General features: G+C 41.4%; 63 non-coding genes across 63 annotated transcripts; 22 read left to right on the forward strand and 41 right to left on the reverse strand.

Annotated features, from left to right (window-relative positions):
• Window positions 1–73: 73 nt before the first annotated feature.
• Window positions 74–145, forward strand: Trnaq-uug. The gene has a single exon. It is a non-coding gene; the product is annotated as a tRNA-Gln (tRNA).
• Window positions 146–245: 100 nt separating this feature from the next.
• Trnap-cgg lies at window positions 246–317 on the forward strand. Its single transcript has one exon. It is a non-coding gene; the product is annotated as a tRNA-Pro (tRNA).
• A 308-nt stretch (window positions 318–625) lies between these two features.
• On the reverse strand, window positions 626–698 carry Trnar-ucg. Its single transcript has one exon. It is a non-coding gene; the product is annotated as a tRNA-Arg (tRNA).
• A 71-nt stretch (window positions 699–769) lies between these two features.
• Trnal-aag lies at window positions 770–851 on the reverse strand. The gene has a single exon. It is a non-coding gene; the product is annotated as a tRNA-Leu (tRNA).
• A 70-nt stretch (window positions 852–921) lies between these two features.
• On the reverse strand, window positions 922–993 carry Trnap-ugg. Its single transcript has one exon. It is a non-coding gene; the product is annotated as a tRNA-Pro (tRNA).
• Window positions 994–1229: 236 nt separating this feature from the next.
• On the reverse strand, window positions 1230–1325 carry Trnay-gua. Its single transcript has 2 exons — window positions 1289–1325; window positions 1230–1265 (listed from the first exon to the last, which is right to left on the reverse strand). It is a non-coding gene; the product is annotated as a tRNA-Tyr (tRNA).
• Window positions 1326–1496: 171 nt separating this feature from the next.
• On the forward strand, window positions 1497–1568 carry Trnaq-uug. The gene has a single exon. It is a non-coding gene; the product is annotated as a tRNA-Gln (tRNA).
• Window positions 1569–1668: 100 nt separating this feature from the next.
• Window positions 1669–1740, forward strand: Trnap-cgg. The gene has a single exon. It is a non-coding gene; the product is annotated as a tRNA-Pro (tRNA).
• Window positions 1741–2048: 308 nt separating this feature from the next.
• Trnar-ucg lies at window positions 2049–2121 on the reverse strand. Its single transcript has one exon. It is a non-coding gene; the product is annotated as a tRNA-Arg (tRNA).
• Window positions 2122–2192: 71 nt separating this feature from the next.
• On the reverse strand, window positions 2193–2274 carry Trnal-aag. The gene has a single exon. It is a non-coding gene; the product is annotated as a tRNA-Leu (tRNA).
• A 70-nt stretch (window positions 2275–2344) lies between these two features.
• Trnap-ugg lies at window positions 2345–2416 on the reverse strand. Its single transcript has one exon. It is a non-coding gene; the product is annotated as a tRNA-Pro (tRNA).
• Window positions 2417–2652: 236 nt separating this feature from the next.
• On the reverse strand, window positions 2653–2748 carry Trnay-gua. The gene is made up of 2 exons: window positions 2712–2748; window positions 2653–2688 (listed from the first exon to the last, which is right to left on the reverse strand). It is a non-coding gene; the product is annotated as a tRNA-Tyr (tRNA).
• A 171-nt stretch (window positions 2749–2919) lies between these two features.
• Window positions 2920–2991, forward strand: Trnaq-uug. The gene has a single exon. It is a non-coding gene; the product is annotated as a tRNA-Gln (tRNA).
• Window positions 2992–3091: 100 nt separating this feature from the next.
• On the forward strand, window positions 3092–3163 carry Trnap-cgg. The gene has a single exon. It is a non-coding gene; the product is annotated as a tRNA-Pro (tRNA).
• Window positions 3164–3471: 308 nt separating this feature from the next.
• On the reverse strand, window positions 3472–3544 carry Trnar-ucg. The gene has a single exon. It is a non-coding gene; the product is annotated as a tRNA-Arg (tRNA).
• Window positions 3545–3615: 71 nt separating this feature from the next.
• Trnal-aag lies at window positions 3616–3697 on the reverse strand. The gene has a single exon. It is a non-coding gene; the product is annotated as a tRNA-Leu (tRNA).
• Window positions 3698–3767: 70 nt separating this feature from the next.
• On the reverse strand, window positions 3768–3839 carry Trnap-ugg. The gene has a single exon. It is a non-coding gene; the product is annotated as a tRNA-Pro (tRNA).
• Window positions 3840–4075: 236 nt separating this feature from the next.
• Trnay-gua lies at window positions 4076–4171 on the reverse strand. Its single transcript has 2 exons — window positions 4135–4171; window positions 4076–4111 (listed from the first exon to the last, which is right to left on the reverse strand). It is a non-coding gene; the product is annotated as a tRNA-Tyr (tRNA).
• Window positions 4172–4342: 171 nt separating this feature from the next.
• On the forward strand, window positions 4343–4414 carry Trnaq-uug. The gene has a single exon. It is a non-coding gene; the product is annotated as a tRNA-Gln (tRNA).
• Window positions 4415–4514: 100 nt separating this feature from the next.
• Window positions 4515–4586, forward strand: Trnap-cgg. Its single transcript has one exon. It is a non-coding gene; the product is annotated as a tRNA-Pro (tRNA).
• A 308-nt stretch (window positions 4587–4894) lies between these two features.
• Window positions 4895–4967, reverse strand: Trnar-ucg. The gene has a single exon. It is a non-coding gene; the product is annotated as a tRNA-Arg (tRNA).
• Window positions 4968–5038: 71 nt separating this feature from the next.
• On the reverse strand, window positions 5039–5120 carry Trnal-aag. The gene has a single exon. It is a non-coding gene; the product is annotated as a tRNA-Leu (tRNA).
• Window positions 5121–5190: 70 nt separating this feature from the next.
• Trnap-ugg lies at window positions 5191–5262 on the reverse strand. Its single transcript has one exon. It is a non-coding gene; the product is annotated as a tRNA-Pro (tRNA).
• A 446-nt stretch (window positions 5263–5708) lies between these two features.
• Window positions 5709–5804, reverse strand: Trnay-gua. The gene is made up of 2 exons: window positions 5768–5804; window positions 5709–5744 (listed from the first exon to the last, which is right to left on the reverse strand). It is a non-coding gene; the product is annotated as a tRNA-Tyr (tRNA).
• A 171-nt stretch (window positions 5805–5975) lies between these two features.
• Trnaq-uug lies at window positions 5976–6047 on the forward strand. The gene has a single exon. It is a non-coding gene; the product is annotated as a tRNA-Gln (tRNA).
• Window positions 6048–6147: 100 nt separating this feature from the next.
• On the forward strand, window positions 6148–6219 carry Trnap-cgg. Its single transcript has one exon. It is a non-coding gene; the product is annotated as a tRNA-Pro (tRNA).
• A 308-nt stretch (window positions 6220–6527) lies between these two features.
• Window positions 6528–6600, reverse strand: Trnar-ucg. Its single transcript has one exon. It is a non-coding gene; the product is annotated as a tRNA-Arg (tRNA).
• Window positions 6601–6671: 71 nt separating this feature from the next.
• Window positions 6672–6753, reverse strand: Trnal-aag. Its single transcript has one exon. It is a non-coding gene; the product is annotated as a tRNA-Leu (tRNA).
• Window positions 6754–6823: 70 nt separating this feature from the next.
• Window positions 6824–6895, reverse strand: Trnap-ugg. Its single transcript has one exon. It is a non-coding gene; the product is annotated as a tRNA-Pro (tRNA).
• A 236-nt stretch (window positions 6896–7131) lies between these two features.
• On the reverse strand, window positions 7132–7227 carry Trnay-gua. The gene is made up of 2 exons: window positions 7191–7227; window positions 7132–7167 (listed from the first exon to the last, which is right to left on the reverse strand). It is a non-coding gene; the product is annotated as a tRNA-Tyr (tRNA).
• A 171-nt stretch (window positions 7228–7398) lies between these two features.
• Trnaq-uug lies at window positions 7399–7470 on the forward strand. Its single transcript has one exon. It is a non-coding gene; the product is annotated as a tRNA-Gln (tRNA).
• A 100-nt stretch (window positions 7471–7570) lies between these two features.
• Window positions 7571–7642, forward strand: Trnap-cgg. The gene has a single exon. It is a non-coding gene; the product is annotated as a tRNA-Pro (tRNA).
• Window positions 7643–7950: 308 nt separating this feature from the next.
• On the reverse strand, window positions 7951–8023 carry Trnar-ucg. The gene has a single exon. It is a non-coding gene; the product is annotated as a tRNA-Arg (tRNA).
• A 71-nt stretch (window positions 8024–8094) lies between these two features.
• Trnal-aag lies at window positions 8095–8176 on the reverse strand. The gene has a single exon. It is a non-coding gene; the product is annotated as a tRNA-Leu (tRNA).
• A 70-nt stretch (window positions 8177–8246) lies between these two features.
• Trnap-ugg lies at window positions 8247–8318 on the reverse strand. Its single transcript has one exon. It is a non-coding gene; the product is annotated as a tRNA-Pro (tRNA).
• Window positions 8319–8554: 236 nt separating this feature from the next.
• Trnay-gua lies at window positions 8555–8650 on the reverse strand. Its single transcript has 2 exons — window positions 8614–8650; window positions 8555–8590 (listed from the first exon to the last, which is right to left on the reverse strand). It is a non-coding gene; the product is annotated as a tRNA-Tyr (tRNA).
• Window positions 8651–8821: 171 nt separating this feature from the next.
• Trnaq-uug lies at window positions 8822–8893 on the forward strand. The gene has a single exon. It is a non-coding gene; the product is annotated as a tRNA-Gln (tRNA).
• A 100-nt stretch (window positions 8894–8993) lies between these two features.
• Window positions 8994–9065, forward strand: Trnap-cgg. Its single transcript has one exon. It is a non-coding gene; the product is annotated as a tRNA-Pro (tRNA).
• Window positions 9066–9373: 308 nt separating this feature from the next.
• On the reverse strand, window positions 9374–9446 carry Trnar-ucg. Its single transcript has one exon. It is a non-coding gene; the product is annotated as a tRNA-Arg (tRNA).
• Window positions 9447–9517: 71 nt separating this feature from the next.
• Window positions 9518–9599, reverse strand: Trnal-aag. The gene has a single exon. It is a non-coding gene; the product is annotated as a tRNA-Leu (tRNA).
• A 383-nt stretch (window positions 9600–9982) lies between these two features.
• Trnay-gua lies at window positions 9983–10078 on the reverse strand. Its single transcript has 2 exons — window positions 10042–10078; window positions 9983–10018 (listed from the first exon to the last, which is right to left on the reverse strand). It is a non-coding gene; the product is annotated as a tRNA-Tyr (tRNA).
• A 171-nt stretch (window positions 10079–10249) lies between these two features.
• Trnaq-uug lies at window positions 10250–10321 on the forward strand. The gene has a single exon. It is a non-coding gene; the product is annotated as a tRNA-Gln (tRNA).
• A 100-nt stretch (window positions 10322–10421) lies between these two features.
• Trnap-cgg lies at window positions 10422–10493 on the forward strand. Its single transcript has one exon. It is a non-coding gene; the product is annotated as a tRNA-Pro (tRNA).
• A 308-nt stretch (window positions 10494–10801) lies between these two features.
• On the reverse strand, window positions 10802–10874 carry Trnar-ucg. The gene has a single exon. It is a non-coding gene; the product is annotated as a tRNA-Arg (tRNA).
• Window positions 10875–10945: 71 nt separating this feature from the next.
• On the reverse strand, window positions 10946–11027 carry Trnal-aag. Its single transcript has one exon. It is a non-coding gene; the product is annotated as a tRNA-Leu (tRNA).
• Window positions 11028–11097: 70 nt separating this feature from the next.
• Window positions 11098–11169, reverse strand: Trnap-ugg. The gene has a single exon. It is a non-coding gene; the product is annotated as a tRNA-Pro (tRNA).
• A 447-nt stretch (window positions 11170–11616) lies between these two features.
• On the reverse strand, window positions 11617–11712 carry Trnay-gua. The gene is made up of 2 exons: window positions 11676–11712; window positions 11617–11652 (listed from the first exon to the last, which is right to left on the reverse strand). It is a non-coding gene; the product is annotated as a tRNA-Tyr (tRNA).
• Window positions 11713–11883: 171 nt separating this feature from the next.
• Window positions 11884–11955, forward strand: Trnaq-uug. Its single transcript has one exon. It is a non-coding gene; the product is annotated as a tRNA-Gln (tRNA).
• Window positions 11956–12055: 100 nt separating this feature from the next.
• Window positions 12056–12127, forward strand: Trnap-cgg. Its single transcript has one exon. It is a non-coding gene; the product is annotated as a tRNA-Pro (tRNA).
• Window positions 12128–12435: 308 nt separating this feature from the next.
• On the reverse strand, window positions 12436–12508 carry Trnar-ucg. The gene has a single exon. It is a non-coding gene; the product is annotated as a tRNA-Arg (tRNA).
• A 71-nt stretch (window positions 12509–12579) lies between these two features.
• On the reverse strand, window positions 12580–12661 carry Trnal-aag. Its single transcript has one exon. It is a non-coding gene; the product is annotated as a tRNA-Leu (tRNA).
• A 70-nt stretch (window positions 12662–12731) lies between these two features.
• Window positions 12732–12803, reverse strand: Trnap-ugg. Its single transcript has one exon. It is a non-coding gene; the product is annotated as a tRNA-Pro (tRNA).
• A 447-nt stretch (window positions 12804–13250) lies between these two features.
• Window positions 13251–13346, reverse strand: Trnay-gua. Its single transcript has 2 exons — window positions 13310–13346; window positions 13251–13286 (listed from the first exon to the last, which is right to left on the reverse strand). It is a non-coding gene; the product is annotated as a tRNA-Tyr (tRNA).
• A 171-nt stretch (window positions 13347–13517) lies between these two features.
• On the forward strand, window positions 13518–13589 carry Trnaq-uug. Its single transcript has one exon. It is a non-coding gene; the product is annotated as a tRNA-Gln (tRNA).
• Window positions 13590–13689: 100 nt separating this feature from the next.
• On the forward strand, window positions 13690–13761 carry Trnap-cgg. Its single transcript has one exon. It is a non-coding gene; the product is annotated as a tRNA-Pro (tRNA).
• A 308-nt stretch (window positions 13762–14069) lies between these two features.
• On the reverse strand, window positions 14070–14142 carry Trnar-ucg. Its single transcript has one exon. It is a non-coding gene; the product is annotated as a tRNA-Arg (tRNA).
• A 71-nt stretch (window positions 14143–14213) lies between these two features.
• Trnal-aag lies at window positions 14214–14295 on the reverse strand. Its single transcript has one exon. It is a non-coding gene; the product is annotated as a tRNA-Leu (tRNA).
• Window positions 14296–14365: 70 nt separating this feature from the next.
• Window positions 14366–14437, reverse strand: Trnap-ugg. The gene has a single exon. It is a non-coding gene; the product is annotated as a tRNA-Pro (tRNA).
• Window positions 14438–14935: 498 nt separating this feature from the next.
• On the forward strand, window positions 14936–15007 carry Trnaq-uug. Its single transcript has one exon. It is a non-coding gene; the product is annotated as a tRNA-Gln (tRNA).
• A 100-nt stretch (window positions 15008–15107) lies between these two features.
• On the forward strand, window positions 15108–15179 carry Trnap-cgg. Its single transcript has one exon. It is a non-coding gene; the product is annotated as a tRNA-Pro (tRNA).
• A 308-nt stretch (window positions 15180–15487) lies between these two features.
• Trnar-ucg lies at window positions 15488–15560 on the reverse strand. The gene has a single exon. It is a non-coding gene; the product is annotated as a tRNA-Arg (tRNA).
• A 71-nt stretch (window positions 15561–15631) lies between these two features.
• On the reverse strand, window positions 15632–15713 carry Trnal-aag. Its single transcript has one exon. It is a non-coding gene; the product is annotated as a tRNA-Leu (tRNA).
• A 70-nt stretch (window positions 15714–15783) lies between these two features.
• On the reverse strand, window positions 15784–15855 carry Trnap-ugg. The gene has a single exon. It is a non-coding gene; the product is annotated as a tRNA-Pro (tRNA).
• Window positions 15856–15991: the final 136 nt, after the last annotated feature.

The following is a 15991-nucleotide window of genomic DNA, read 5'->3' on the forward strand; positions in this document are numbered from 1 at the left end:
CATGGCCCTAAATTCCACCAAATTTAACGACAAATTTACATTGTAGTAGCAGTGCTGGTGACATCCGTTGGAAGGTTCCATGGTGTAATGGTTATCACATCAGACTTTGACTCTGATAATCTGAGTTCGATTCTCAGTGGGACCTTTTTTAATCCAATTTCTATCAATCGTGTTTATTTTTATGCACGACATTTGGATTGTAATAATAATAAAATAATTTTCGAATCAATAATGAAAGATAATAGGGCTCATTGGTCTAGTAGTATGATACTTGCTTCGGGTGTAAGTGATCCCGGGTTCAATTCCCGGATGGGCCCCAATTGTTTTACTTTTGGCACCGATCCCTGCCATTAGACACATCATGTGTTCTAAGGTACAGTCACGAGTCCCAAATGTTTTTTCCTAAGGAAATACCACAGCTTAATTTGGTATAGGGAATAGAGATCGTACGATAGGGATTCATTGATTCCACTCCTTAGACCAATTTTTTGGGCGGGAACCTCGGATGTTCTCTTTGATGTGTACTTTGGCTTACAACCAGGAGCAATTGCAAATGGATTGCTAATTCTTTGTTTGTAAATTTTCGCGCGCGCATTTCGAAATAGCCAAAATAACCGTTTGCGAGTGATCGTAGCAGGACTCGAACCTGCAATCTTCGGATCCGAAGTCCGACGCCTTATCCATTAGGCCACACGACCATTAACGTTGCCCGTAAGTGCACAATCACCGATTCCTTGCTATGCTACAACAGTTTGAGCAAAATTGACGTTGGCAGCGATGGGATTCGAACCCATGCCCCCGAAGAGACTGGTGCCTTAAACCAGCGCCTTGGACCGCTCGGCCACGCTACCACATTTGCAATGTTAACATTCATCTAAGTAATACAATAAGAGGTTTACCATCTCAGCTGAAATATTGTAGGGGCTCATCCGGGATTTGAACCCGGGGCCTCTTACACCCAAAGCAAGAATCATACCACTAGACCAATGAGCCACGCAACTTTTCTAACACCGTTTGTTGCCGGCTACAATTACTAACCATTAATTGTGTCCCATTTTTGAGCTATACATTTCATATTTACACGGTGATGTTGTCAACTTTCCGTTTTAGATATGCGTACCCCAATAGTACATGTTGGATTTTCCATTACTACACTCTATTTTGAATATACATGACTATCAGCTTTATCTATTTTCTGTTGCCCACTCAATGCGTAATCACAAGTGCTCTCCTTCGAGCCGGAGTTGAACCAGCGACCTATGGATTCCTTGCATTTTACATCGTGTCACTACAGTCCACCGCTCTACCAACTGAGCTATCGAAGGTTGTTTTATTTCCGTCGAACATCGCAATATAGTCCATTAACATGCACCAAAAGATCATGTTTTAAATCATCGAAATCACTGAGTTGAAGGAATCAGCACATGGCCCTAAATTCCACCAAATTTAACGACAAATTTACATTGTAGTAGCAGTGCTGGTGACATCCGTTGGAAGGTTCCATGGTGTAATGGTTATCACATCAGACTTTGACTCTGATAATCTGAGTTCGATTCTCAGTGGGACCTTTTTTAATCCAATTTCTATCAATCGTGTTTATTTTTATGCACGACATTTGGATTGTAATAATAATAAAATAATTTTCGAATCAATAATGAAAGATAATAGGGCTCATTGGTCTAGTAGTATGATACTTGCTTCGGGTGTAAGTGATCCCGGGTTCAATTCCCGGATGGGCCCCAATTGTTTTACTTTTGGCACCGATCCCTGCCATTAGACACATCATGTGTTCTAAGGTACAGTCACGAGTCCCAAATGTTTTTTCCTAAGGAAATACCACAGCTTAATTTGGTATAGGGAATAGAGATCGTACGATAGGGATTCATTGATTCCACTCCTTAGACCAATTTTTTGGGCGGGAACCTCGGATGTTCTCTTTGATGTGTACTTTGGCTTACAACCAGGAGCAATTGCAAATGGATTGCTAATTCTTTGTTTGTAAATTTTCGCGCGCGCATTTCGAAATAGCCAAAATAACCGTTTGCGAGTGATCGTAGCAGGACTCGAACCTGCAATCTTCGGATCCGAAGTCCGACGCCTTATCCATTAGGCCACACGACCATTAACGTTGCCCGTAAGTGCACAATCACCGATTCCTTGCTATGCTACAACAGTTTGAGCAAAATTGACGTTGGCAGCGATGGGATTCGAACCCATGCCCCCGAAGAGACTGGTGCCTTAAACCAGCGCCTTGGACCGCTCGGCCACGCTACCACATTTGCAATGTTAACATTCATCTAAGTAATACAATAAGAGGTTTACCATCTCAGCTGAAATATTGTAGGGGCTCATCCGGGATTTGAACCCGGGGCCTCTTACACCCAAAGCAAGAATCATACCACTAGACCAATGAGCCACGCAACTTTTCTAACACCGTTTGTTGCCGGCTACAATTACTAACCATTAATTGTGTCCCATTTTTGAGCTATACATTTCATATTTACACGGTGATGTTATCAACTTTCCGTTGTAGATATGCGTACCCCAATAGTACATGTTGGATTTTCCATTACTACACTCTATTTTGAATATACATGACTATCAGCTTTATCTATTTTCTGTTGCCCACTCAATGCGTAATCACAAGTGCTCTCCTTCGAGCCGGAGTTGAACCAGCGACCTATGGATTCCTTGCATTTTACATCGTGTCACTACAGTCCACCGCTCTACCAACTGAGCTATCGAAGGTTGTTTTATTTCCGTCGAACATCGCAATATAGTCCATTAACATGCACCAAAAGATCATGTTTTAAATAATCGAAATCACTGAGTTGAAGGAATCAGCACATGGCCCTAAATTCCACCAAATTTAACGACAAATTTACATTGTAGTAGCAGTGCTGGTGACATCCGTTGGAAGGTTCCATGGTGTAATGGTTATCACATCAGACTTTGACTCTGATAATCTGAGTTCGATTCTCAGTGGGACCTTTTTTAATCCAATTTCTATCAATCGTGTTTATTTTTATGCACGACATTTGGATTGTAATAATAATAAAATAATTTTCGAATCAATAATGAAAGATAATAGGGCTCATTGGTCTAGTAGTATGATACTTGCTTCGGGTGTAAGTGATCCCGGGTTCAATTCCCGGATGGGCCCCAATTGTTTTACTTTTGGCACCGATCCCTGCCATTAGACACATCATGTGTTCTAAGGTACAGTCACGAGTCCCAAATGTTTTTTCCTAAGGAAATACCACAGCTTAATTTGGTATAGGGAATAGAGATCGTACGATAGGGATTCATTGATTCCACTCCTTAGACCAATTTTTTGGGCGGGAACCTCGGATGTTCTCTTTGATGTGTACTTTGGCTTACAACCAGGAGCAATTGCAAATGGATTGCTAATTCTTTGTTTGTAAATTTTCGCGCGCGCATTTCGAAATAGCCAAAATAACCGTTTGCGAGTGATCGTAGCAGGACTCGAACCTGCAATCTTCGGATCCGAAGTCCGACGCCTTATCCATTAGGCCACACGACCATTAACGTTGCCCGTAAGTGCACAATCACCGATTCCTTGCTATGCTACAACAGTTTGAGCAAAATTGACGTTGGCAGCGATGGGATTCGAACCCATGCCCCCGAAGAGACTGGTGCCTTAAACCAGCGCCTTGGACCGCTCGGCCACGCTACCACATTTGCAATGTTAACATTCATCTAAGTAATACAATAAGAGGTTTACCATCTCAGCTGAAATATTGTAGGGGCTCATCCGGGATTTGAACCCGGGGCCTCTTACACCCAAAGCAAGAATCATACCACTAGACCAATGAGCCACGCAACTATTCTAACACCGTTTGTTGCCGGCTACAATTACTAACCATTAATTGTGTCCCATTTTTGAGCTATACATTTCATATTTACACGGTGATGTTGTCAACTTTCCGTTGTAGATATGCGTACCCCAATAGTACATGTTGGATTTTCCATTACTACACTCTATTTTGAATATACATGACTATCAGCTTTATCTATTTTCTGTTGCCCACTCAATGCGTAATCACAAGTGCTCTCCTTCGAGCCGGAGTTGAACCAGCGACCTATGGATTCCTTGCATTTTACATCGTGTCACTACAGTCCACCGCTCTACCAACTGAGCTATCGAAGGTTGTTTTATTTCCGTCGAACATCGCAATATAGTCCATTAACATGCACCAAAAGATCATGTTTTAAATCATCGAAATCACTGAGTTGAAGGAATCAGCACATGGCCCTAAATTCCACCAAATTTAACGACAAATTTACATTGTAGTAGCAGTGCTGGTGACATCCGTTGGAAGGTTCCATGGTGTAATGGTTATCACATCAGACTTTGACTCTGATAATCTGAGTCCGATTCTCAGTGGGACCTTTTTTAATCCAATTTCTATCAATCGTGTTTATTTTTATGCACGACATTTGGATTGTAATACTAATAAAATAATTTTCGAATCAATAATGAAAGATAATAGGGCTCATTGGTCTAGTAGTATGATACTTGCTTCGGGTGTAAGTGATCCCGGGTTCAATTCCCGGATGGGCCCCAATTGTTTTACTTTTGGCACCGATCCCTGCCATTAGACACATCATGTGTTCTAAGGTACAGTCACGAGTCCCAAATGTTTTTTCCTAAGGAAATACCACAGCTTAATTTGGTATAGGGAATAGAGATCGTACGATAGGGATTCATTGATTCCACTCCTTAGACCAATTTTTTGGGCGGGAACCTCGGATGTTCTCTTTGATGTGTACTTTGGCTTACAACCAGGAGCAATTGCAAATGGATTGCTAATTCTTTGTTTGTAAATTTTCGCGCGCGCATTTCGAAATAGCCAAAATAACCGTTTGCGAGTGATCGTAGCAGGACTCGAACCTGCAATCTTCGGATCCGAAGTCCGACGCCTTATCCATTAGGCCACACGACCATTAACGTTGCCCGTAAGTGCACAATCACCGATTCCTTGCTATGCTACAACAGTTTGAGCAAAATTGACGTTGGCAGCGATGGGATTCGAACCCATGCCCCCGAAGAGACTGGTGCCTTAAACCAGCGCCTTGGACCGCTCGGCCACGCTACCACATTTGCAATGTTAACATTCATCTAAGTAATACAATAAGAGGTTTACCATCTCAGCTGAAATATTGTAGGGGCTCATCCGGGATTTGAACCCGGGGCCTCTTACACCCAAAGCAAGAATCATACCACTAGACCAATGAGCCACGCAACTTTTCTAACACCGTTTGTTGCCGGCTACAATTACTAACCATTAATTGTGTCCCATTTTTGAGCTATACATTTCATATTTACACGGTGATGTTGTCAACTTTCCGTTGTAGATATGCGTACCCCAATAGTACAGTATCGTCCAAAAAAATCCGAACAACATGGTCTCTTTTTTTATTTAAAAAAAAATTTCTGCATTTTTTTCTTAATTCTAATAAATGAACTTTGTAAAACAATTAATTCTACACATAATATGAAGTCTTGAAAGTTAAAAACAAAGAATCTACATTAAACTGGGCTTTTAAAAAAGGGGTGCGTTCGGATTTTTTTGGACGATACTGTACATGTTGGATTTTCCATTACTACACTCTATTTTGAATATACATGACTATCAGCTTTATCTATTTTCTGTTGCCCACTCAATGCGTAATCACAAGTGCTCTCCTTCGAGCCGGAGTTGAACCAGCGACCTATGGATTCCTTGCATTTTACATCGTGTCACTACAGTCCACCGCTCTACCAACTGAGCTATCGAAGGTTGTTTTATTTCCGTCGAACATCGCAATATATTCCATTAACATGCACCAAAAGATCATGTTTTAAATCATCGAAATCACTGAGTTGAAGGAATCAGCACATGGCCCTAAATTCCACCAAATTTAACGACAAATTTACATTGTAGTAGCAGTGCTGGTGACATCCGTTGGAAGGTTCCATGGTGTAATGGTTATCACATCAGACTTTGACTCTGATAATCTGAGTCCGATTCTCAGTGGGACCTTTTTTAATCCAATTTCTATCAATCGTGTTTATTTTTATGCACGACATTTGGATTGTAATACTAATAAAATAATTTTCGAATCAATAATGAAAGATAATAGGGCTCATTGGTCTAGTAGTATGATACTTGCTTCGGGTGTAAGTGATCCCGGGTTCAATTCCCGGATGGGCCCCAATTGTTTTACTTTTGGCACCGATCCCTGCCATTAGACACATCATGTGTTCTAAGGTACAGTCACGAGTCCCAAATGTTTTTTCCTAAGGAAATACCACAGCTTAATTTGGTATAGGGAATAGAGATCGTACGATAGGGATTCATTGATTCCACTCCTTAGACCAATTTTTTGGGCGGGAACCTCGGATGTTCTCTTTGATGTGTACTTTGGCTTACAACCAGGAGCAATTGCAAATGGATTGCTAATTCTTTGTTTGTAAATTTTCGCGCGCGCATTTCAAAATAGCCAAAATAACCGTTTGCGAGTGATCGTAGCAGGACTCGAACCTGCAATCTTCGGATCCGAAGTCCGACGCCTTATCCATTAGGCCACACGACCATTAACGTTGCCCGTAAGTGCACAATCACCGATTCCTTGCTATGCTACAACAGTTTGAGCAAAATTGACGTTGGCAGCGATGGGATTCGAACCCATGCCCCCGAAGAGACTGGTGCCTTAAACCAGCGCCTTGGACCGCTCGGCCACGCTACCACATTTGCAATGTTAACATTCATCTAAGTAATACAATAAGAGGTTTACCATCTCAGCTGAAATATTGTAGGGGCTCATCCGGGATTTGAACCCGGGGCCTCTTACACCCAAAGCAAGAATCATACCACTAGACCAATGAGCCACGCAACTTTTCTAACACCGTTTGTTGCCGGCTACAATTACTAACCATTAATTGTGTCCCATTTTTGAGCTATACATTTCATATTTACACGGTGATGTTGTCAACTTTCCGTTGTAGATATGCGTACCCCAATAGTACATGTTGGATTTTCCATTACTACACTCTATTTTGAATATACATGACTATCAGCTTTATCTATTTTCTGTTGCCCACTCAATGCGTAATCACAAGTGCTCTCCTTCGAGCCGGAGTTGAACCAGCGACCTATGGATTCCTTGCATTTTACATCGTGTCACTACAGTCCACCGCTCTACCAACTGAGCTATCGAAGGTTGTTTTATTTCCGTCGAACATCGCAATATAGTCCATTAACATGCACCAAAAGATCATGTTTTAAATCATCGAAATCACTGAGTTGAAGGAATCAGCACATGGCCCTAAATTCCACCAAATTTAACGACAAATTTACATTGTAGTAGCAGTGCTGGTGACATCCGTTGGAAGGTTCCATGGTGTAATGGTTATCACATCAGACTTTGACTCTGATAATCTGAGTTCGATTCTCAGTGGGACCTTTTTTAATCCAATTTCTATCAATCGTGTTTATTTTTATGCACGACATTTGGATTGTAATAATAATAAAATAATTTTCGAATCAATAATGAAAGATAATAGGGCTCATTGGTCTAGTAGTATGATACTTGCTTCGGGTGTAAGTGATCCCGGGTTCAATTCCCGGATGGGCCCCAATTGTTTTACTTTTGGCACCGATCCCTGCCATTAGACACATCATGTGTTCTAAGGTACAGTCACGAGTCCCAAATGTTTTTTCCTAAGGAAATACCACAGCTTAATTTGGTATAGGGAATAGAGATCGTACGATAGGGATTCATTGATTCCACTCCTTAGACCAATTTTTTGGGCGGGAACCTCGGATGTTCTCTTTGATGTGTACTTTGGCTTACAACCAGGAGCAATTGCAAATGGATTGCTAATTCTTTGTTTGTAAATTTTCGCGCGCGCATTTCGAAATAGCCAAAATAACCGTTTGCGAGTGATCGTAGCAGGACTCGAACCTGCAATCTTCGGATCCGAAGTCCGACGCCTTATCCATTAGGCCACACGACCATTAACGTTGCCCGTAAGTGCACAATCACCGATTCCTTGCTATGCTACAACAGTTTGAGCAAAATTGACGTTGGCAGCGATGGGATTCGAACCTATGCCCCCGAAGAGACTGGTGCCTTAAACCAGCGCCTTGGACCGCTCGGCCACGCTACCACATTTGCAATGTTAACATTCATCTAAGTAATACAATAAGAGGTTTACCATCTCAGCTGAAATATTGTAAGGGCTCATCCGGGATTTGAACCCGGGGCCTCTTACACCCAAAGCAAGAATCATACCACTAGACCAATGAGCCACGCAACTTTTCTAACACCGTTTGTTGCCGGCTACAATTACTAACCATTAATTGTGTCCCATTTTTGAGCTATACATTTCATATTTACACGGTGATGTTGTCAACTTTCCGTTGTAGATATGCGTACCCCAATAGTACATGTTGGATTTTCCATTACTACACTCTATTTTGAATATACATGACTATCAGCTTTATCTATTTTCTGTTGCCCACTCAATGCGTAATCACAAGTGCTCTCCTTCGAGCCGGAGTTGAACCAGCGACCTATGGATTCCTTGCATTTTACATCGTGTCACTACAGTCCACCGCTCTACCAACTGAGCTATCGAAGGTTGTTTTATTTCCGTCGAACATCGCAATATAGTCCATTAACATGCACCAAAAGATCATGTTTTAAATCATCGAAATCACTGAGTTGAAGGAATCAGCACATGGCCCTAAATTCCACCAAATTTAACGACAAAATTACATTGTAGTAGCAGTGCTGGTGACATCCGTTGGAAGGTTCCATGGTGTAATGGTTATCACATCAGACTTTGACTCTGATAATCTGAGTTCGATTCTCAGTGGGACCTTTTTTAATCCAATTTCTATCAATCGTGTTTATTTTTATGCACGACATTTGGATTGTAATAATAATAAAATAATTTTCGAATCAATAATGAAAGATAATAGGGCTCATTGGTCTAGTAGTATGATACTTGCTTCGGGTGTAAGTGATCCCGGGTTCAATTCCCGGATGGGCCCCAATTGTTTTACTTTTGGCACCGATCCCTGCCATTAGACACATCATGTGTTCTAAGGTACAGTCACGAGTCCCAAATGTTTTTTCCTAAGGAAATACCACAGCTTAATTTGGTATAGGGAATAGAGATCGTACGATAGGGATTCATTGATTCCACTCCTTAGACCAATTTTTTGGGCGGGAACCTCGGATGTTCTCTTTGATGTGTACTTTGGCTTACAACCAGGAGCAATTGCAAATGGATTGCTAATTCTTTGTTTGTAAATTTTTGCGCGCGCATTTCAAAATAGCCAAAATAACCGTTTGCGAGTGATCGTAGCAGGACTCGAACCTGCAATCTTCGGATCCGAAGTCCGACGCCTTATCCATTAGGCCACACGACCATTAACGTTGCCCGTAAGTGCACAATCACCGATTCCTTGCTATGCTACAACAGTTTGAGCAAAATTGACGTTGGCAGCGATGGGATTCGAACCCATGCCCCCGAAGAGACTGGTGCCTTAAACCAGCGCCTTGGACCGCTCGGCCACGCTACCACATTTGCAATGTTAACATTCATCTAAGTAATACAATAAGAGGTTTACCATCTCAGCTGAAATATTGTAGGGGCTCATCCGGGATTTGAACCCGGATAAATCACTCTTACACCCAAAGCAAGAATCATACCACTAGACCAATGAGCCACGCAACTTTTCTAACACCGTTTGTTGCCGGCTACAATTACTAACCATTAATTGTGTCCCATTTTTGAGCTATACATTTCATATTTACACGGTGATGTTGTCAACTTTCCGTTGTAGATATGCGTACCCCAATAGTACATGTTGGATTTTCCATTACTACACTCTATTTTGAATATACATGACTATCAGCTTTATCTATTTTCTGTTGCCCACTCAATGCGTAATCACAAGTGCTCTCCTTCGAGCCGGAGTTGAACCAGCGACCTATGGATTCCTTGCATTTTACATCGTGTCACTACAGTCCACCGCTCTACCAACTGAGCTATCGAAGGTTGTTTTATTTCCGTCGAACATCGCAATATAGTCCATTAACATGCACCAAAAGATCATGTTTTAAATCATCGAAATCACTGAGTTGAAGGAATCAGCACATGGCCCTAAATTCCACCAAATTTAACGACAAATTTACATTGTAGTAGCAGTGCTGGTGACATCCGTTGGAAGGTTCCATGGTGTAATGGTTATCACATCAGACTTTGACTCTGATAATCTGAGTTCGATTCTCAGTGGGACCTTTTTTAATCCAATTTCTATCAATCGTGTTTATTTTTATGCACGACATTTGGATTGTAATAATAATAAAATAATTTTCGAATCAATAATGAAAGATAATAGGGCTCATTGGTCTAGTAGTATGATACTTGCTTCGGGTGTAAGTGATCCCGGGTTCAATTCCCGGATGGGCCCCAATTGTTTTACTTTTGGCACCGATCCCTGCCATTAGACACATCATGTGTTCTAAGGTACAGTCACGAGTCCCAAATGTTTTTTCCTAAGGAAATACCACAGCTTAATTTGGTATAGGGAATAGAGATCGTACGATAGGGATTCATTGATTCCACTCCTTAGACCAATTTTTTGGGCGGGAACCTCGGATGTTCTCTTTGATGTGTACTTTGGCTTACAACCAGGAGCAATTGCAAATGGATTGCTAATTCTTTGTTTGTAAATTTTCGCGCGCGCATTTCGAAATAGCCAAAATAACCGTTTGCGAGTGATCGTAGCAGGACTCGAACCTGCAATCTTCGGATCCGAAGTCCGACGCCTTATCCATTAGGCCACACGACCATTAACGTTGCTCGTAAGTGCACAATCACCGATTCCTTGCTATGCTACAACAGTTTGAGCAAAATTGACGTTGGCAGCGATGGGATTCGAACCCATGCCCCCGAAGAGACTGGTGCCTTAAACCAGCGCCTTGGACCGCTCGGCCACGCTACCACATTTGCAATGTTAACATTCATCTAAGTAATACAATAAGAGGTTTACCATCTCAGCTGAAATATTGTAGGGGCTCATCCGGGATTTGAACCCGGGGCCTCTTACACCCAAAGCAAGAATCATACCACTAGACCAATAAGCCACGGAACTTTTCTAACACCGTTTGTTGCCGGCTACAATTACTAACCATTAATTGTGTCCCATTTTTGAGCTATACATTTCATATTTACACGGTGATGTTGTCAACTTTCCGTTGTAGATATGCGTACCCCAATAGTACAGTATCGTCCAAAAAAATCCGAACACCATGGTCTCTTTTTTTATTTAAAAAAAATATTTCTGCATTTTTTTCTTAATTCTAATAAATGAACTTTGTAAAACAATTAATTCTACACATAATATGAAGTCTTGAAAGTTAAAAACAAAGAATCTACATTAAACTGGGCTTTTAAAAAAGGGGTGCGTTCGGATTTTTTTGGACGATACTGTACATGTTGGATTTTCCATTACTACACTCTATTTTGAATATACATGACTATCAGCTTTATCTATTTTCTGTTGCCCACTCAATGCGTAATCACAAGTGCTCTCCTTCGAGCCGGAGTTGAACCAGCGACCTATGGATTCCTTGCATTTTACATCGTGTCACTACAGTCCACCGCTCTACCAACTGAGCTATCGAAGGTTGTTTTATTTCCTTCGAACATCGCAATATAGTCCATTAACATGCACCAAAAGATCATGTTTTAAATCATCGAAATCACTGAGTTGAAGGAATCAGCACATGGCCCTAAATTCCACCAAATTTAACGACAAATTTACATTGTAGTAGCAGTGCTGGTGACATCCGTTGGAAGGTTCCATGGTGGAATGGTTATCACATCAGACTTTGACTCTGATAATCTGAGTTCGATTCTCAGTGGGACCTTTTTTAATCCAATTTCTATCAATCGTGTTTATTTTTATGCACGACATTTGGATTGTAATAATAATAAAATAATTTTCGAATCAATAATGAAAGATAATAGGGCTCATTGGTCTAGTAGTATGATACTTGCTTCGGGTGTAAGTGATCCCGGGTTCAATTCCCGGATGGGCCCCAATTGTTTTACTTTTGGCACCGATCCCTGCCATTAGACACATCATGTGTTCTAAGGTACAGTCACGAGTCCCAAATGTTTTTTCCTAAGGAAATACCACAGCTTAATTTGGTATAGGGAATAGAGATCGTACGATAGGGATTCATTGATTCCACTCCTTAGACCAATTTTTTGGGCGGGAACCTCGGATGTTCTCTTTGATGTGTACTTTGGCTTACAACCAGGAGCAATTGCAAATGGATTGCTAATTCTTTGTTTGTAAATTTTCGCGCGCGCATTTCGAAATAGCCAAAATAACCGTTTGCGAGTGATCGTAGCAGGACTCGAACCTGCAATCTTCGGATCCGAAGTCCGACGCCTTATCCATTAGGCCACACGACCATTAACGTTGCTCGTAAGTGCACAATCACCGATTCCTTGCTATGCTACAACAGTTTGAGCAAAATTGACGTTGGCAGCGATGGGATTCGAACCCATGCCCCCGAAGAGACTGGTGCCTTAAACCAGCGCCTTGGACCGCTCGGCCACGCTACCACATTTGCAATGTTAACATTCATCTAAGTAATACAATAAGAGGTTTACCATCTCAGCTGAAATATTGTAGGGGCTCATCCGGGATTTGAACCCGGGGCCTCTTACACCCAAAGCAAGAATCATACCACTAGACCAATAAGCCACGGAACTTTTCTAACACCGTTTGTTGCCGGCTACAATTACTAACCATTAATTGTGTCCCATTTTTGAGCTATACATTTCATATTTACACGGTGATGTTGTCAACTTTCCGTTGTAGATATGCGTACCCCAATAGTACAGTATCGTCCAAAAAAATCCGAACACCATGGTCTCTTTTTTTATTTAAAAAAAATATTTCTGCATTTTTTTCTTAATTCTAATAAATGAACTTTGTAAAACAATTAATTCTACACATAATATGAAGTCTTGAAAGTTAAAAACAAAGAATCTACATTAAACTGGGCTTTTAAAAAAGGGGTGCGTTCGGATTTTTTTGGACGATACTGTACATGTTGGATTTTCCATTACTACACTCTATTTTGAATATACATGACTATCAGCTTTATCTATTTTCTGTTGCCCACTCAATGCGTAATCACAAGTGCTCTCCTTCGAGCCGGAGTTGAACCAGCGACCTATGGATTCCTTGCATTTTACATCGTGTCACTACAGTCCACCGCTCTACCAACTGAGCTATCGAAGGTTGTTTTATTTCCGTCGAACATCGCAATATAGTCCATTAACATGCACCAAAAGATCATGTTTTAAATCATCGAAATCACTGAGTTGAAGGAATCAGCACATGGCCCTAAATTCCACCAAATTTAACGACAAATTTACATTGTAGTAGCAGTGCTGGTGACATCCGTTGGAAGGTTCCATGGTGGAATGGTTATCACATCAGACTTTGACTCTGATAATCTGAGTTCGATTCTCAGTGGGACCTTTTTTAATCCAATTTCTATCAATCGTGTTTATTTTTATGCACGACATTTGGATTGTAATAATAATAAAATAATTTTCGAATCAATAATGAAAGATAATAGGGCTCATTGGTCTAGTAGTATGATACTTGCTTCGGGTGTAAGTGATCCCGGGTTCAATTCCCGGATGGGCCCCAATTGTTTTACTTTTGGCACCGATCCCTGCCATTAGACACATCATGTGTTCTAAGGTACAGTCACGAGTCCCAAATGTTTTTTCCTAAGGAAATACCACAGCTTAATTTGGTATAGGGAATAGAGATCGTACGATAGGGATTCATTGATTCCACTCCTTAGACCAATTTTTTGGGCGGGAACCTCGGATGTTCTCTTTGATGTGTACTTTGGCTTACAACCAGGAGCAATTGCAAATGGATTGCTAATTCTTTGTTTGTAAATTTTCGCGCGCGCATTTCGAAATAGCCAAAATAACCGTTTGCGAGTGATCGTAGCAGGACTCGAACCTGCAATCTTCGGATCCGAAGTCCGACGCCTTATCCATTAGGCCACACGACCATTAACGTTGCCCGTAAGTGCACAATCACCGATTCCTTGCTATGCTACAACAGTTTGAGCAAAATTGACGTTGGCAGCGATGGGATTCGAACCCATGCCCCCGAAGAGACTGGTGCCTTAAACCAGCGCCTTGGACCGCTCGGCCACGCTACCACATTTGCAATGTTAACATTCATCTAAGTAATACAATAAGAGGTTTACCATCTCAGCTGAAATATTGTAGGGGCTCATCCGGGATTTGAACCCGGGGCCTCTTACACCCAAAGCAAGAATCATACCACTAGACCAATGAGCAACTTTTCTAACACCGTTTGTTGCCGGCTACAATTACTAACCATTAATTGTGTCCCATTTTTGAGCTATACATTTCATATTTACACGGTGATGTTGTCAACTTTCCGTTGTAGATATGCGTACCCCAATAGTACATGTTGGATTTTCCATTACTACACTCTATTTTGAATATACATGACTATCAGCTTTATCTATTTTCTGTTGCCCACTCAATGCGTAATCACAAGAGCTCTCCTTCGAGCCGGAGTAGAACCAGCGACCTTTGGATTACTTGCATTTTACATCGTGTCACTACAGTCCACCGCTCTACCAACTGAGCTATCGAAGGTTGTTTTATTTCCGTCGAACATCGCAATATAGTCCATTAACATGCACCAAAAGATCATGTTTTAAATCATCGAAATCACTGAGTTGAAGGAATCAGCACATGGCCCTAAATTCCACCAAATTTAACGACAAATTTACATTGTAGTAGCAGTGCTGGTGACATCCGTTGGAAGGTTCCATGGTGTAATGGTTATCACATCAGACTTTGACTCTGATAATCTGAGTTCGATTCTCAGTGGGACCTTTTTTAATCCAATTTCTATCAATCGTGTTTATTTTTATGCACGACATTTGGATTGTAATAATAATAAAATAATTTTCGAATCAATAATGAAAGATAATAGGGCTCATTGGTCTAGTAGTATGATACTTGCTTCGGGTGTAAGTGATCCCGGGTTCAATTCCCGGATGGGCCCCAATTGTTTTACTTTTGGCACCGATCCCTGCCATTAGACACATCATGTGTTCTAAGGTACAGTCACGAGTCCCAAATGTTTTTTCCTAAGGAAATACCACAGCTTAATTTGGTATAGGGAATAGAGATCGTACGATAGGGATTCATTGATTCCACTCCTTAGACCAATTTTTTGGGCGGGAACCTCGGATGTTCTCTTTGATGTGTACTTTGGCTTACAACCAGGAGCAATTGCAAATGGATTGCTAATTCTTTGTTTGTAAATTTTCGCGCGCGCATTTCGAAATAGCCAAAATAACCGTTTGCGAGTGATCGTAGCAGGACTCGAACCTGCAATCTTCGGATCCGAAGTCCGACGCCTTATCCATTAGGCCACACGACCATTAACGTTGCTCGTAAGTGCACAATCACCGATTCCTTGCTATGCTACAACAGTTTGAGCAAAATTGACGTTGGCAGCGATGGGATTCGAACCCATGCCCCCGAAGAGACTGGTGCCTTAAACCAGCGCCTTGGACCGCTCGGCCACGCTACCACATTTGCAATGTTAACATTCATCTAAGTAATACAATAAGAGGTTTACCATCTCAGCTGAAATATTGTAGGGGCTCATCCGGGATTTGAACCCGGGGCCTCTTACACCCAAAGCAAGAATCATACCACTAGACCAATAAGCCACGGAACTTTTCTAACACCGTTTGTTGCCGGCTACAATTACTAACCATTAATTGTGTCCCATTTTTGAGCTATACATTTCATATTTACACGGTGATGTTGTCAACTTTCCGTTGTAGATATGCGTACCCCAATAGT

This window comes from Daphnia pulicaria, chromosome 4 (genome assembly GCF_021234035.1).
Source record: "Daphnia pulicaria isolate SC F1-1A chromosome 4, SC_F0-13Bv2, whole genome shotgun sequence".
Taxonomy (NCBI): domain Eukaryota; kingdom Metazoa; phylum Arthropoda; class Branchiopoda; order Diplostraca; family Daphniidae; genus Daphnia; species Daphnia pulicaria.